The sequence below is a fragment of the Rattus norvegicus genome, chromosome 20, assembly GCF_036323735.1.
Source record: "Rattus norvegicus strain BN/NHsdMcwi chromosome 20, GRCr8, whole genome shotgun sequence".
Lineage (NCBI taxonomy): Eukaryota > Metazoa > Chordata > Mammalia > Rodentia > Muridae > Rattus > Rattus norvegicus.
The window spans coordinates 41725250-41743433 of record NC_086038.1 but is presented as its reverse complement, the minus strand read 5'-3'; the positions used below and the strand labels follow the sequence as shown (position 1 = coordinate 41743433).

The following is an 18184-nucleotide window of genomic DNA, read 5'->3' as shown; positions in this document are numbered from 1 at the left end:
ATACTTTACTGTCTTAATTTGTAAATTATTTATCTGAATAGTTGAGGAACAGTTCACCTACTGAGGAGTGATTTATGAATGAAACGGTTGAAGGTCTCAGACCTGACAAGGCTGTCTTGACTCTGAGTAAGAGCCTTGCTACCTCTTTTAGCAGTATTTTATAACACATAATTTTAAGTTATGGCAACATGCTTCCACTCATTTCAAATATGAAATAAAAAGGCCTTAGCACTGTTTGAGTATTTTTATATTTGCACATACTCTAACAACAAAGTTAAAGAAATATCAGTACAGTAACATCAAGTGTTAATATAGATAAAAATCAAAGGAATTTAAAAACAATTATTTGGATATCAAGGGGAACTGTAGACTGTTATCTTTCTAGTTAATTGATATTCAGTCTCTTAATCATTTTTATTTAGGCAACTCCGGTTTTTTATTATTCAAAAGGAGAAAACATACTTGCAATAAAAAAAAATCAATCCTGTGTTTTGAGTTCTTACTTTATACCATGTTTTCTCATTTAAAAAGTTAAAAATTAAAAAAAAAAAAGGTCCTCACTAGCTAGTTACGAAATATGCAGTCATTTAGACAAGATAAAGCTATTTGAACTTCTAACATATTTTCTGATTTTCAAAGTCTTGAAGTTTGTTATTTCTAGGTCACTTTCTGCCTGGCTTGTTTTAGATGGTAGTTTACTTCTTGAAGTTTCTATAATTGATTTCCAGCTGAAAAGTAAAACCAGAAAGGTCTGTGACAACTTGACTCTAACTGAAGCAGTCAGGGTGTTCCCTAAAGGTGTTTATAGACTACCAAGTAGGCACCCAGCAGCAGCCTATGCCTCCTGAGATGGCTGGGAGTGGGCTGACGTATCACCACAGTCTCCTTGAAATTTGATGCTAAGAGTAAATGTGCATGAAGACAGCACCACTGTTTCAGTACCTATCAAGGGTCAATCCGAGTTAAAAATAGAAAGGGATATCCTCACTCACTCATGGAGATATATTCGTTTGTTTGTTAATTATTTATTTTCATGGTCAGAAGGAGAAAAATGACAACACAACCATGGGGGGAGTATTGAAATACATAAACCATAAGAAACACAGCAATCATCACAGAGCCATCACCTCAGTTACCTACTCTCTGCTTACTCTTATATTTCTTCCTGTACGGCTTTTTAGGCACGACTGAAAAATACATTTATTTACTTATCTGTGGGGGTGGAACTTAACCTTTTTACAAAAGATCTAAAATGTTTTCAGTAGCCACTAAAAATAATATTTTTAGTTTCAAACCCAAATATCCAGTCATATAACTACTTGTATGATATATTCACATGTAGACCACATAAACTTTACTTACTTCATTACTGACCTGATACAGACTGCTTACACACTGTTACTATTAAGTACTATACTGGAAAACATTGCCTAGTTATCAAAATTGTAGAAGTGCCTATGTGATCTGCTTTTTGTCATGTATTACAAGCTATTCTTTTAGATGTATCAAGATATAAAAATACAAAAAAGCAAATGAGTCTAGAACCCACTCTAGGTACGGCACTGCAGTGCCCCAAGATATCTGGTGGATATCTTAATTCTCAGTCAGCAAAGCCTCTCACCTGCTTTGCTCCATCCCATTCCACACTGCCAGAGGCCTCTCTCTGAGCCTGGCAGCAAACTCTCTACCTATCTAGTTCCCAAGGCAGGTTTCCGTGCCAGAAACACACATCCCAACTCTGTGGTGGCCCAGAACAGCCACCACAAACTTTCTTACACTTAAATCACTACATGAAAGAACATACAACACAATAACCTTTGGCCCAATTGATAAGATATAATTGCCAACCTAAACATACAAAACCGAATACACATCCATCCATTAGAACATTCGTAACAACCTATAAAGGTACAGCATGGAATCTTAACGTCACCTGCCATATTGTTCTGTCACGGCTTCTCTCCCTGTCCCTCCTGTCTCTTCCTCCTTTCCGTTCTAGTCTCCTCCTCTTCCTTCAAACTTTTCTCCTCCCGCCCATCCTTCCTTCTTGTCCAATGACAGGCCTCCTTCTCTCTTGTACCTGCCTCACCTGTGACATTTTTACTTTTTATATTTTTACAACAACAGATGGCAAACAAATGTGATGGGCAAGAATCCACTAGTAATCCTAAGAGTTGAGAGAACGTTTTTCTTTTCTAAGTAAGAGGAGGCCCGTGCCATGTTAAGTCATGTGATATCTCAAGTGCGGGAATTTAAACAAAGAAACAGGGAAGTAGCCTGAGCTGTCAGGCTGTAGGTCCCCTGCTGTGTGATAAGTAATGGCAGATCATAGAGTTAGAGATTAAAAGCTGCTTTTAAAAGAAGGTTGTTTAGAAAGTCTTTCAGGATACTCATATTCCTTCTAACGTGGGCTCCACAGGAATTTTGGGTTGAAATCCTAGTTAGACAAGCTATTTCTTAATGAAAGGTATTATTAGAAGGTGATTTAAGTTTGTTTTTAAGGAGAGAGTACAGAGATTACCCGAATCACATGGGGATTTTCACCCATGGTTCAGAACTTAAGGAAAATTAGTCACTGACTCCAAGTAGAGAGTTGTGATAAATGTCTGTAACACCAGGCAGAATGAATATAGACATATATTCTAGAAGTTATTAAGGTTAAATAAAAATCTGTGGCTCCAGGTAGAGAGCTTAACAGATGGATATATTTTGGGCTAAATAAAGTCCTGGTTTGATATGTTGCTTATTGGTATTAGAATTGATAGAAGGTATTTAGTTTGTTTTATGAATTACCCCGCTAAAGGTCATATGGCTTGTTAGTACCGGCTAGTGAGATTTTGTGGCTACTTTTGATATTTACCACAACAGGAAGCTCAGGTTCTCTTAACGTGGGCTCCATGGGAATTTTGGGTTTATTTCCTGATATCACAGAGTACAAAAGCCTATCGGGCTCATTGTTTAGCTTACTTCCTTTTTAAAAAATTGTTTGATCTTCATAATGGGTGTGACTTTGAGTTTTATGGTCATATTATTACTCTGGGAGAGAGTGCAAGATACAAGCTTTTCTGGTTATAGACTAAGGAACACAGTATTTTGGGGGAAAGATTTTGTCTTTGTGTTTTTAAAAAATGTGATTAGGCTCTGGAAACATCACAGAGTCATACTGATCAGATTTGATAGAGGTAGACTGCCTAAAAAAGATTGATTCAGGAGAATCAAACAAGATATCTTGATTCTAAACTTTTGTCTTGAGAGTTGTATTTTGTAGAATGTGCTTACTTGAATTCCTGGTCTCAAGGACTTTCAGCTGGGTCCAGTCAGGACTTATCAGCTACAGCATTTGCTTCATTCTTCCTACCCCCTACCCTCAAGGATATCTCAATGCCCACATTCAGCTGGAAGAAGTTATGGAGGACTCGTAGACCCAATTCCATGGACTCTTGGGGGTCTGAAAGTGGTTATTCTAAAGTTGTTTTTATGAGTAATTTAAAACTGGTTGTAATTGAACAGGGAGGAATTAGCTAGATTGAGTTGCACAGTCATAATCTCATTTGGTAACTAAGCTAAAATCATATCTTTGTTTTGGTATAGAATTTATTTGTCAAAAAAGTTTAAAAGTATAGGGCTTAGAGCCAGTCCTTCCATTGATATCATTACAAACTTCTGAGTTGATTACACAAGTGAGTAAAGGGCTAAATAGCAAATTCATGGCTCTGACTTTGTGAGAGTACTTTCAAGATAATATTAAGATATAAAGACAACAGTCCAGATTGTCTTATAATGGCTTACCAAAACCGTCAGAAATCCACAAAATTTGAGATTTAAACTTATTTATCTTTTATTGAGACATATCTGCTCCTAACAGTTCCCCTTTGGTGGATTTAATGAAGAATGTGAACATCTCTACCTCCAGGTGAGGTAATACTTTGTGGCTAGGCAGCCCCTGGACAAAACTGCCTGTTGCATCTGCAGACTAATATTATCCAAAAAAGGACAAATTATGCAGAATAGTTGACCGATAAACTCTGTCAAGACAGGGTGATCGTTGTTTTCTACTCTCAAAATTCAAAATCTGCATTTCAACAGTTTGTCAGTTGACTTTGGGCCAGAAGGCTGAAGACTTGCACTCACACGTTGCTAACAGGGGACTGTGCTGGTGGAGATTTGTCCCTACAACCTCTCAGTTCTGGAAGCCATGTTAGGCTTCCTTTGTGTATAGATATTTGGTCATTCTCAGATTTCTGATGGGGTCAACGACTGATTATAGTCTCTTAGCCTATGAGGCTGTTTAACTCTGAAAATACATATTTTATTGGATAGTTATCAGATAGTATACAAGCTAGCCAAGATATAATATGGATTTTAAGTTTTTCTTAAGCTGGAATGGATTAAAAAATGTTCTGTTCAACTGATATAGTGTTGGACTGGGTGTTAGATATATTTTATGCTTTTAATTACAAAATAATAATAGTTGTGCTCAGCTTATATTTGAGAGAAAAGTTTTTTTTCTAATTAAACAAAAAGGGAGAAATGTGGAATGATGTCACAGGTGAGGCAGGTACAAGATAGAAGGAGGCCTGTCATTGGACAGGAAGAAAGGATGGATGGGAGAAAAGTTTGAAGTAAGAGGAGGAGACTGGAATGGAAAAGAGGGAGGAAGAGACAGGAGGGACAGATAGAGAAGCCATGACAGGACAATATGGCAGGTGACGGTAAGATTCCACATTGTACCTTTACAGGTTATTAATGGATGTATGTATGTTGGGTTTTGTATGTTTAGGTGGGCAATTATATCTTATCAATTGGGCCAAAGGTTACTGTGTTGTGTTCTTTCATGTAGTGATTTAAGTGAAAGAAGATGTGCAGTGGCTGTTCTGGGCCACCACAGAGTTGGGATGTGTTTCTGGCATGGAAACCTCTTGGGAACTAGATAGGTAGAGAGTTTGCTGCCAGGCTCAGAGAGAGGCCTTTGGCAGTGTGGTATGGGATGGAGCAAAGCAGGTGAGAGGCTTTGTTGACTGAGAATTAAGATATCCACCAGATATCTTGGGGCACTGCAGTGCCGTACCTAGAGTGAGTTCTAGACTTACTTGCTTTTTATATTTTTACAAAACATCAAGATATTCAAAGTTACGTGAAAATGCCAACTTCTTTAACATTGCTCATGAGCACTGTATTAAATTTTTATCTCACTCCAAGACTTAGTGCTAAGTTGATCTTTGGTAGCAAGTCAATCTGAGCACACATTCTTGTGCTTATTGGCTATTTTACATTTCCTTGTCCTTTTAGTTTCCCAGTGAGGCTTCTCTCTTTCTTCTTTATAGACTGGGGGGTATTTTTATGGTCCCTTTGGTGGGCCTTTGTGTATCGAACATTCAGGAAAAGCTTGGGCTGGCGCTGTAAACCTAAGAGCTTCAGCCTACGGGAGGCATTTAAAGTCCAGGAACAGATGTGATCAGCCTTAAGAAAGCTTAAGAAATAAACAAATAGTGTCTAGGACTCAAATCCACCAAAACAGTGACACATGTAAGCTGAATAAAGAATTCACCCGACAATAACAAAGAAGAATTATTGATGAGGCATTTAAGGGACCACAATAGTGTGGGTTTGGGGGTTTAGTGACCTGAAAGGTACTATTAGAAAGCCAGAGGAGGCAAAGCCAGCTGAATCCCAAATGGCAGAGAGCATACGCAAACTCTTCTGTGTGGTAGTCTGATTCTGAACACAGAGGACAAAAACTGGGCTGTGACTGCAGAGAGGGTCTGGGTCAAGTTTGAATTCACTAGCTCATTTAAATATAAAGAAAGGTAAAAAGCAATGTGCTCTAACATAATGACTTATCTAAAAAAATAAACCTCTGGTCAAGGTCACCAATGACCTTCACAGTAAATTAAGGATCATTTTCAATTCTCATCTTATTAGATATTGCTGTCACAGGGGTCAATTATCCTCTCTAGTCTGACTTCCATAGCATGGCTACTGGTTCTCTTCTGTCCTTTCAGACTGTATTTTCTAATGTCTTCATAGGACAGTTGAGAGTTTATTTTTAGTGCATTTCATTATGCATTTTCCTACCATTTTTCAGGCTCTTTTAAGGTGGTCTCTTTTTAATTATTCATGAATCATCACTTTTATGACAATAGTCCTCATATTCAAACCTAGTTGCTAAGTAGTTACAGCCCCTGAAAACACATGTCCTACTTGATGGATTGATATACATTTTGACACAAATATGCCACGGGAATCTGGAATTCAAGAATCCCAACCTAAGCTCTCCTGGATTTACCACTGTTTTCTACTCTCTCCTACGCTGATAAATACTAGATGTCATGTTTAGAAATCTTTATGACATTCTTGACCACTTATATGTAAAACAAAATCACATTGCATTGCTGATTTGAAGAAATCACTAGAGAGTAAAGGGTTAATGATAAAGTAAATTTGATTATCTTTAAGGAAAAATAAGGTTGTCTATCCAAATAGAGTTAATACATGTATGTCATATGTGATGGCAGCACGTGAGTTAAGTTTGATTTTCTAATAGAGAAGTAAAAGAGTTCATGAAAAGTATCAACAATATGTGGGGCCCAATGGGTACAAGGAAGACCACGGACACAATCCTGTTATCTGTAACAGCGTTTAAATGAGATTTTACCATCTGGTAGCTGCTAATATTCAATGAGAAGATCCTGGTATTATTTTGGCAATAGTTCTAGATAAGATTAGTTATTATTACGCTCTGGGCTCTTCAGTCTTCAGGTTGTCAACCTCAAAAGGCAGAAAACCAGCTCATGAGCAGAGCTGATGATGCTGATGGAAAAAAGCAAGTAGTCTGATTTCTTAAGTCATAGTGAATTTACTCACCTATCAAATTCTCTTCTCTAAGGCTTTTTGTCACCCTTAGTTTGTCCAGAGGAAAAATACTTGAATTTAGACACAAGGTCTATAAATTTGGGAGCATTCAGCAAAAATTGAACTTATGAAAGTTGAAAAAGTTTTCACAAGTAAATAAGAGTCAAAATTTCTTTTTCGCTTTGAATTTCTTAGGTTAAATGGAGAGGCATTAGTTGACTATATGTCTAAGGTAAGAGCAAATCAAGGAAAGCAATTATTGACTTGACTGTCACTGTTGTATTATAAAATGTAATGTGTGGGTTTCTTTTCCAGAAATTCTCACAAATGCATCAAATTATGAGGGAGAGAAAACAACAGTAGTTCTTATCATGCAGTTTTGAGAACAATAACTTGCCAGCGTTCATTTTTCTGCTCTGCAGGCACATCATCAAGAAGCTTTTGAAAAATGACAAGGACTAACTTTTTCCAAAGAAAATGTTTGATCCAACTTCTACTGATCAAAAGGCAACTAAACAACTCTTCACAATACCTACCCTTGAGCATGATTGGCTAGGCTAAGCATCTGGTTCACAATCAGGAGACAGTGATTGGTTCAAAGTCAAAATACACATGGCAAAAATTTTACTTCTAAAATTCAAGGAGACGTGGCTTTGGAATGCTCCCTCTGAAAACCTTTTGCTATCACTCTTCTCTGTTCTAGTTCACATGATATATATAACACCCCATGTACCCAATTAATGAACAGAAAAAAGCTAATTATATAATTTTGTTACTCCTACTGCATATATGAAAGTAATGTTAAGTCTCTGTGTCCTATGTACGTCTGAAGCTTTATGGCCAACAGTTATCATAGATGTCCATTTTCTTCAGCTACATTCATTGTGAAAGGGATGGAGAACATCTGGCCACTGATTCCTGGCTTTGTGACTTTGTCCATCTGGGACTCAGCCACTCCTACTCCACTCCAAGTCCTCAGGCAGCCTTTTTTCATGTTATTGTATGGGTTGATCTGCATTTATCCACAGTCCAAAATAGATGAAGTGTGTGGAGAGGTTTAATTAATTCTCTCAGTGAGGACTTGGGAAAGATTCTGAATATTATTGCATTTGGGAATGTTAAATACTGAAAAGAAGACGTCCTATCACAATGTGTCTTTCCCAGTGCTGCTTTTCTTCACAAGTTAGAGAAATGGAACAGAAGTAAGAAGTATGGCGACTCCAAAGCAAGCCCCTAATATTTTTACAAGTGGTAACTTGAAAGCTCCAACTTTCCTTCCAGCATCACAAGAAGAAATGCATCTGACATATGAGTAGACATGAGTGTTTTTTTCACCAACTTACCAGTTTCCTTTTCTCAAAGTGGAACTAAAGGTTACTCACAACTGCTTGCTTACCAAGCAGTGCCTTAGCAACACAGCACTAAATTCCCCTCCTTTCTTTCCATTTCTTTGGGCAGCAAGTTCAGGAGGAGGAGTTAAGGAGCTAGAGGCCCAGTGAGAAGTGCCTTCTCATCCACCATCCACATGTTAGTTGTCAAGATGTGCTTTCATGAGAAAGAAAGCAGACGTTAATGTCTGGACTACTTCCCGAGCAGCATGAAGGGCTCACTGGGGTCAGAGCTGAGCAGGACTCTGAAGATGCTGCTAGACCACAGGGCAGCTCTCTAGCATCCCGAGTTACAGAGGTCAATGACAGTTTGAAGTTGCATTTTTCTTTCATTATTTATTTTGTGTTATTGGGGTGAGGCAAATACCGTACAAATAAGGTTAGAAGATAACATTCAGGAGTCAGCTCTCTTCTTCCTACCTCGTGGATTCTGAAGATTGAACTCAGGCTTGGGTGAAAGTGCCTTTGCCTGCTGAGCCGACCCATTGCTCTTCAGAGGCTAATACTACGAATTAGTAATATCTATTATTCTGAAATGTTATTAGTTACTTTTCAAAGCTGATCTAAATCACATTCATTTATTGAATGCCTACTATGTGACCAATAACAGTTTAGACAACGTGTGGATTTGATATCATGTAGCCCAAGGCTTAGGAAGGAGTCATCTTCCTACTTTAAGTGTGAGGCAACAGCTTTACTGTGACTAACCACCTTTCATATTTTACAACACCAAGTAATCAAGCTAGGAAGTGTGATTCCAAAGCTTATATTTCTTGTGTCATACTATGACAACATTGTGAGAAGCTGATCATAGAACCATCAAATCAGAGATGTTGGGCACAGAAGGAACTTTAAAGATGTTGATATTCCCATTGAAGTTAAAATGAAGTTGGAATGTTTATGTGTTTTTCTTCTCTGTGAAGGGACAATTCGTAATTTTTGTCATGTTCTCAAAGGGTTAACTCATAAATTTGAAGAGCCACTGTACTTAGTAGACTGAGAAAATGACCATCATTTCCCTCCAGTCCTACCATATGGCATCTCATGCTTATTCCCAAAATGCTCAATTTTCTCCACTGATTAGAGCAAGGGCGGAAACCTTAGAAATAAGGAGATTAAATAATAATGAAGTATACGAAACTCCATTTAGCTCAGTGGGCTGCTTGGCAGCTGCCCATAGCCCTCTGGTTATCAGCACACCCCAGAGGCTACTGTAGATTCATTAATATAATTTCAGACTAGAAGATTCTTGGAGATCGTATAATCTAATTCCCTCAGTTTATAAACGATAAAAGAAGACCCAGAGAAGTATAGAGACTCCTACACCGCCCCGGAACGTTTTTGCTGGGTTGATAATGGATACATTTGCCCAGGTATCAGAAGCTTTTGGCCATCTTGAGTGCTTCCACCATCAAGGAAAGGAGAAACTTTGGGATCATGTTCAAATCGACCATTCCAGTTCTTGGATTGATTTAGCATAACTAGATACTATTTAGCTCCGGGGCTTTTAATCCTATTAGCCATGGTGGCACCACATCTGTCTGGCACCAGTGTGGTCTGTGGAAGACGTCGGGAAAGGTTGAAATGATGCTGAGAATTCTCGTATTCTAAGTCGGTAAACCCGAAAGAGGACGATGCCCTTCTCAGACGTAGCTTAATGAGGCAGACATTGCCAATTCCACTAACATCAGCCAAGGCATAATGACAAAATCAGTAATTTAATTAGTCTCTCACGAATGAAAACATTCCGTTCACACCATTATTTGAAGCATTATGATTTCATTGGTTTCTACTTCATTGGAAATGTAGAAAAAAAACTTTTAAAAGGGAAAAAGATTCTTATAAAAGTCTAGACCTTTAGACCCCCGAGAAGAAGAAATGGCTAAAATATTATTTTTAGAGGCCATAGAAAAGTTTTATCTCAGAGCATGCTCTTGGTCATGTGACATGATCCTAAGCGCTGAAATCGATTGTGTTTTTGGAATGAAAACATTCTCGGAAGCTTCCTTTAAATGGACAGAAGGCAGCATGTGTGGCAAGAACAACTCCTGAAACTGGACAAGATGTGCAAAGTGTGTTGGAGAGTTCAGTCTCTGCAGATTTCTGTTTTCTTCTGGAGAAGCATTCACAGTTGTATATATAGCTTTGTAAAGCTTATTCTTCTATCAAGTTAAATTAATTAAAAACTGAAGTGTATGACTCTGTTGTAACAATTTTATACAACAGTATACAGTTAAGGTGATTGAGCTCATTATACGTAAAAATAAAACTTTAAATCTTCCAAACAACATTTAAAATCATTCCTAAGAAAGTTTGTAAAGAATTAACACTAAATCTTTGGAGTCCAGTATTAAGAGCACTGGCTGCTCTTCCAGAGAACCCAGGTTCAATTCATAGCACACACATCTATAACTCCAGTTCTAGGAGATCCAGTGCCTTCTCCATTCATGGGGACCAGGAATGCATGAGGTACACAGACATACATGGAGACAAAATACCTATACACACATTTTTTAAATTAACAATTAGTGCAAAAAAGCAGACTAAAAATATCTGTATATTTTGGTTGGGATTTTGTGTTTCAGTAAAATGTTCTAAACAGACTCATTATTGTAGTTTACCTTGGAAGCAGAGGAGGAAGTAACAGGCTGGCACACACTACTGTTCATGATAAATGTTCCTCGGGTATAAGACAGATAGAATGTGAATCCGTCGCTCAAACATTTCAATTAATTAACAATACAAGGAAGTTCATCTGATCAAGTATAGTTGTCACAGAGTTCATTATAGTAATAAAAAATTGTTACTCAGCCATATTTTGTTATTGACCCTACTCAGTTCTGTGTGTACTTCTCTTGGATGCTGTGGATATTGTAGCATGTATCAATTTTTGTGTGTTTGTTTGCTTTTAATGATTGTGGAGGACAAATGTGCTATCATATCATGCTTGTGCCTTTATCCTTCTACCTATTCTATTGCTCCTTGTTGGTACCTATAATTTGGTTCCTAATATATAATTTTTAAAATTTTATGAAACTTTTAACAGATATTTATTGTATATTTTTAAAAAATCCATTAGCATCAAACTTTATTTTCTATTCCTGAGCCATTTTTTTATTAGATTTCTGTCCTATATCTTTTTTATATTTTCACTAAAATTTACCCTACTTTTGTTTGGGATCTGTATGGTCAAATGAATCTAATATGGACTTTCATATTCCTAGAAGATGTATATTTACCTAAAGATAAACCTTTATTCTTTTCCCCTATCTGTCCCACCCAAGGGAAGGAGTCCTTTTCTCCCAAAGAAAACAAATGTTTTACTCCTAATGTGATTCTTGCCTGCCTACAGGAAAGCCTTGCTCCACTAAGCACTATCTTTATTTCAAATCTTTCTCCTTCTTGACAAACTATTAACATGATATCAGTACACCAAAAGGGGCAGGAAAATGGTGATGGTTTAGGTGGATAATGAGTGGTATATCTCCGCTATGGACCCACCTATGTCTCTACTTCTTTACATCATCTCAGTGTGTTTCCATGGGTTCTTTGTTTCATTATCATGGTCTGCATTTTCCTCTCCATGTATAGTAATTATTTGTCAAGTTCTGGTTTTACTGCATAGTATTCTCACTTGAGGGATATTTATGTCATTCTATTAGACAGTTAATTACTAATTGATCACTTTGACATTGGGTTGGGCAAGAAAAACAGCTCACAGTAATCTATAACCCTTCTATCTGGGGAAGACATAACTCAAACACTATCTCCCTGAAAATCCTGTCATATCTTTTTATGTGGGTCACAGACAGATGTATGGTTCCAAACTGAAGACAGCTTCTTTCTAGCATAGCATCAGATGTTGGAGCCATAACCAGGTACAGAGCAAACGCTGAGCTAGCTAGGATGAAAGTTGGGAACTTTCCCCAGTTTAGTTCTCAAGCACATTGTGGTCACTTATCTCTACACCCGAGCTCCCCCACTCACCTCTGAGTCCATTCTCTAGCCCAGATCCATAGAAGACTTCTACAGAGACCTATGCATGGGACTTCCTCTGTGAATTCTCTTCTCCTTTGACATACACAGTGTATTTACTCAGATAACATTTAACTAGTAAGACAACTGAGTAAGTCATGTGGACAGCACTGAAAAGAATGTTCTGGAAACACCAGGTGCAAACACCTTAAAGTATAAAACATCTGCTGAACCTGAGGACTTACATGGTAGCCAATGTGAGACTACATTGGGATTTCACTGAGATTGCCCATGGAGTTACATCTAGAAACTTGTGAGAGCAGAGGTGAGGATATGAACTTCCTTGAAAACCACAACAAATCCCTGGATGTTGAGCAAAAATTGCCAGCGTTGGAAGGGTGAATAAGTTGAAAAATGATCTTTTTGTCCTCTTTGTTAACTGTAGGATAGTAAGGGAAGAAGACACAGAAGGATATGATAACAGTGCAGCAGAAAGATTATTGTTGTGACATCAAGGGTCACATGGTAGGCATCGTGGGAAGCAGGCAAAGCAATATTGAAGATAAAGCCATGGTGTAGGTTACTCTGGTGTAAAGTACAGCACGCTGTCTTGATGAATATAAGAACTTCCCTGAGATGAACTTTACTGACATGCAATGAAATGCTTCCAGAGAATCAACGAGAAAATCGGAAAGAGCTTTGGACCTAAGATACTTACTAGAATTATAATAGTATCATTCTTATAGAGTCCCAGGGTGAGGTCAAAGAGAGTGTTATCAACTTACTGGTTGTACTTAAAGCCGCAAGACTGGCACTCTAAGTATGTCATGGACACAAAGGGAAATAATCAGGATAGTAAGAAAGACTAGAAAACCTCCTAAAAGACGAGTGAAAAGTCAACATGTTTCAAGAAAAAAATGGAGCAAATTGACTGTGTCAAACATGAGCAAACCATAGTGAATGAACAATGAAAAATGACCAGTGTATTACAGTGGTCCTGAAAGAGCTATTTCAGGAGAACCATTTCAAGTGGAAATAGTCAAAAGAACCGAGGGGAGGAAGTAGGGATGGACTGTTCATGATGCTTAGAGAAGTTCTATCCTACACACAAGAATTAGACAAAATAGAGCCTGTTACATATGGAATGGCTCTAGACTATGAGTAAGAATTCAAAGTGGGATTATAGTTTGACTGAGAGTAAGGCATAACAGAATCAATTAAACGTGAAAGGGGGGACAACACAGCTACATACTGTGGGATTATCCAGTGAGTGAAGGAGTAGTTCAAGTTAGAAAGAGAGGGAAGAGGTTTTGGTAATGGTTAAAGACGGAAAACATGAAATGACTTCAGCATTACACTTTCAATTTTTATCTTTATAGCTCATATTTCATAAAAATAGGACAACTCTAAATCTAAAATTAGAGTCTAATGGGCATAAATAAGCCAATTTTCCAAGCACACACATTTATTCCTTTCTTCTTTCTTTCTTTTTTTTTTTTTTTTTGGACTACATAATCCATCCTGAATCAAGTCTTTTTTTCCTCATTCATATCCCTTTATTTCTACAAGAAATAAATGAAGCAGGATGCTCTCCAGCATGCTACTAATTTAGACATTGCTCAAAGACACTGTGGTTCTCTGGATAATCTGGAGTTCCTGAAGATACAGTCTCAGGACAATATCTCACTTGACAAAGAGGGGCATCTGTATGGCTTTGGCTTCTTTCTATTTCCAGCTTGGCTTTCCTTTGCAACGGAAAGATTCTATACAGAGAATTATAGAAACACATCTGAAAGAGAGCTGGGTGTGTCTGAGGCAGGTGCATAGGGAATACGAGGCCAGGCTAGAATCAATAGTGAGACTCTTTCTCAAAACAGGTAAGCAATAACAATTCACAAGGTTCCGCTGTGTTTTTCAGCTTAAATTATCAACTATTTACTGATCCCTATCTATTCAATCCTAATAAGGATGCATGCTATTAACCATTTTTAATTATTGGTTTAATTGCTTTCCCTCTGAATTCTGCAAGGTAGGATGACTGATAATGTAAACAGACCGTAGACTGCCGGTGGTGAGTAAGTTAAATGTAGGATTAGGAAAAGAGAAAAATACATCTTGTTTCTCTTCCTTCTTTACACTAGGGAACATTCTGGGGCTTATAAAAGCAATTATATGCACAGAAACAGTTATTATATCAAAATAAAGCTGTTTATATAAATGCAAATTTCAAGGTTTTTTTTTTCCTCCCTCTCTTTTAGTGGTTATCATTTTATCATCTGTGTCTGCTGCATAAACAGACATGTTCCGAGTATGATGTTTGTTGCACAAAACATTTCATAGGTGAAGGGGTGCAGGGAGGAGTTTCTGATAAGGGAATTCATTCCATACTACTCCATGCCTGAGTACACATGTGGAAATTTCATCGACTCTGGGAAAAGCCATATGTAGATATTATTCAAGGGCGGTTTAAAAGGTTAGTCCCAGAGGTTTATTCTTATATCCCTTCTTGAGGAAGAAACGCTGTCCTGAAAGGCTGCTTGGCCTTAGGTTGCATCTGGAATTACAGCCGAATGGGAACCGGTGGCCGTTTTCCTCTCTCCTCTGCTGTTTTTTTAAATATATTTGAAAATTCTGCAAACATGAAAAGGTCATCATAATTATGGTTGACGAGAGCATCACAGCTTCCCCTTCTTTCCTCTGGGGAAACTGCCTGGGATGGGCTTTGAGGTGGGCAGGTTAATGGGAGGAACAATAGATGATTAAACACGTCCTGACTGACAGCTGCTTCTCGACATTTGGGTTAAGTCATGAGGGAGGCGACCCAAACAGGGCAAAGGAGCAGGTTTACATGTGCTCTTCAATTACTCTTATGAGATTTATACAGCTCCATAAATGAACACCAGGCCGTAATAAAAAATATGTCAAAATCAATAGAAATCCTTGCTGTTCAATTCGTCTCCTGTGTGGATTTGGATGTAGGCAGTTTAAGGCATTATTCTTTCTTTGTAGTCATTATTACTAATTTTCCTGTAGCAAGAATTACCTTTTCTGCATAATTTTGCTTGCAAATTTAACAGTCCTCCAAGGTTTGAGTTGAAAGGAACAGAAAAAAATTCCTCTTTAATAAATAGTAAAATACAATGAAATGGGAGCTGAGGTGAACTGAAAAGCAGGGGAGCAAATAGGATATATATATATATATATATATATACACATATATATATACATATATATATATGTGTGTGTGTGTGTGTGTGTGTGTGTGTCGAAAATAAATTTCAGAGTTCCTTAAGAATAGTAAAGTTGGGGGTTTATGCTCTTACAAGGAACCTCCTATGGTTTTAATCATCAGTCAGCTGTCTTCAGATCACATAACCTGATATCGGAAGGCTGGAAGCTGATGGGAGAGGGTGGGTGGATACACCCTTGAGGTAGAGGGGACATGGACAGAGTGAGAGGAATCTCTGTATGGGTTGACATTAAAAAAGAGGAAAGCTAGGAGGACATATGCTTTTTTCTGCCTATAATTCATATACACACAGAGATCTCCAAGGATTCCCGAGAAAATGAGAAGAAAATCTGTTCTCCATAGGAAATAAGAGGATGAGGCTAACTAGATCTTTGGTCAGGAAACACCCACAGTCTGAGCAGGGTACCAACCTCTATGGGGAGAGTATGTTCTCTCCTCAGTCCTTCCTGGTTTGCTGCTTCCATTCCACATAGAGTAATGGTTTTCAAGGTGTGGGTTGTTGTAGGGTGGCAGGCTGTGAAAGGTACCCTAATTCCTGGTCAGGATAGGCCAAATCCCCCAGGGACCCTTAAGGTCAGCAGGCTCATTCCCAGTCACTCAGGACATCAGGGCTTTCTTACATACCTGCAGCTCCCACAGTCCCCTGTAGAGAGGTTTGAGACAGACCAATCATGTAAGGACAATGTCCCAAGCCCCTCCTCTACAGGTGAGGATGTGACCACAGGTCATGTAGGTTCAGGATAGATCAATCATAGAAGCAGGACCACACCTCCAAATATGTAGATGAGGTCTTCCCAAGCTCTCAGGCCAAACCAATAGGAAGTACCTACTGTCAGACTCTGAGCTATCCAAAAACTGTATTTAAGAATCTTATTCAGGATTAAAGGTGTGCAGGAATTATTCCATCGGCTGAGAGCTTCTGTGGTAAGAGCTGTAACACCGCTGCTTGGGGAAGAGATCTACTCTCTGGAAATCACCACCAGAAGCTCCCCTGCTCCCTTGCCAAACAACCAAAGTGACAGCAGTGGAAAAGAGAAGGACCAACAGAGGAGGAGGCAAAAGCTGTTCCCCATCCTTGCCTGAGTTCTCTTCCCCTTGCCTGAACGTGAGCACCTAGCTGGGCCAGAGATCATGGGGAGCCCCCTGTGTGCAGCCCCACATCTGGTTCCTCAGCCCCACATCTGGTTCCTCAGCCCCACATCTGGTTCCTCAGCCCCACATCTGGTTCCTCAGCCCCACATCTGGTTCCTCAGCCCCACAGGTTATGACCCCTTTTGGGGGGGTGTCGAAAAACACTTTCACAGGGGTCACATAGCAGATATTCTTCATATCAGATATTTACATTAAAACTCAAAACAGTAGCACATTAACAGTTATGAAGTAGCAACAGAATTAACTTTATGGTTGGTTGTCACCACAACATGAGGAACTTTATGAAAGGGCCCCAGCATTAGGAAGGTTGTGAACTACTCATGGACTTAGATAAACAGGCAGGGCAATGCAAGACAGTGAATGAAAACCAGGCAATTTTAATGGCAAGATATCACCTATCATCTCTTTGGGTGACTAATAGACAAAGGTTCTAGAGCTCCTTAAAGAAAGAAAACTTCTGGATTATTGCAAGCCCATTAGTTCCTTCCAGAAGAATCAGCATCTAAATCGGAACTGAGATGTGTGTGCTCATGTGTTCACCTGTGCTGAATTGAAAGACGATGTATTTCTGTCTGTAAATTGAAAGCCAGGTTGTGCATATAACAAGAACGCACTGTTTCAGAAAAATTCCCCATGAATACTCTTCTCCTTAAAGTGGTAAAAGAGAAGTAAGGACAATGTACCATGGGGCACTGTAATGGGAGCATGGTGTCAGTCTCTTTTCTTAGGGGAAAGAGTGGGATCTGAACTTTGCACACCATATGCATTTCTGAGACCAAACCAGATACTGCAGAACAAGGCTGGTCCAGCTGTTAGAATTGAAGGACAGGGTGCTCCCAATCCAAGACAGCTCCACCCATCTATGAATTCCCCCAAAGTATTCTCATTCCATTACCACCTGACACTGCCTCATTATGTTTGGACCTGGCTCAGTATGGTAGGGCTTACCTTAAGGGACAGGGCAGAATAGAGACAAGGCATGCCTGTGGCAGGGGCAGGGGAGGCCGAGGAGGGCTACCTTTCAGAAATATGAAGATTTCAGGCAAGATCATCTCCCTACAGTTTGTTCATTCAGTAGATCGGTATTTACTGAGACATTACAATGTGTAGTAAGTAGAACAGATGGCAATCACTATGGTGATTGATGAGTCAAAGCCTTGAACAGCTTATGGAGTAGCTAAGAAGCCTTTCCCCGGAGAAAGCACAGATGTTGTTGCTATTGTTGCTGCTGCTGCTGCTGCTGTTGTTGTTGTTGCTGCTGTTGTTGCTGCTGCTGCTGCTGCTGCTGCTGTTGTTGTTATTGTTGTTGTTGCTGTTTGGTTTGGATCAGTTTACAACTCCCAGGTCACACTCCATGACTGAAGGAATCCAGGGCAAGACTTCAAAGCAGAACCTGAAGCAGAGGCCATGGAGGAACGAAGATTGCTGGCTTGCTTTCCTTGGCTTGCTCTGCCTTCTTTCTTATATACCCCAGGCCCCATGTCCAGGGGTGGTAGAACTCACAGTAGACTGGGCCCTCCCTCATCAATCACTAATGCTCCGCAGGCCTGCCTACAAGTCAATTTGT

General features: G+C 39.0%; 1 protein-coding gene and 1 long non-coding RNA gene across 6 annotated transcripts in view; one reads left to right on the top strand and one right to left on the bottom strand.

Annotated features, from left to right (window-relative positions):
- Window positions 1-11072, top strand: part of LOC134483815 (uncharacterized) — a 32139-nt gene extending 21067 nt beyond the window's left edge. For both annotated transcript variants that reach the window (XR_010060866.1, XR_010060867.1), the window contains one exon: window positions 7275-11072. This is a non-coding gene — a long non-coding RNA (uncharacterized LOC134483815). The remainder of the gene's footprint in view (window positions 1-7274) is intronic.
- Hs3st5 (heparan sulfate-glucosamine 3-sulfotransferase 5) overlaps window positions 1-18184 on the bottom strand; it is a 310766-nt gene that overhangs the window by 229117 nt on the left and 63465 nt on the right. The gene's annotated exons all lie outside the window — the stretch shown is intronic.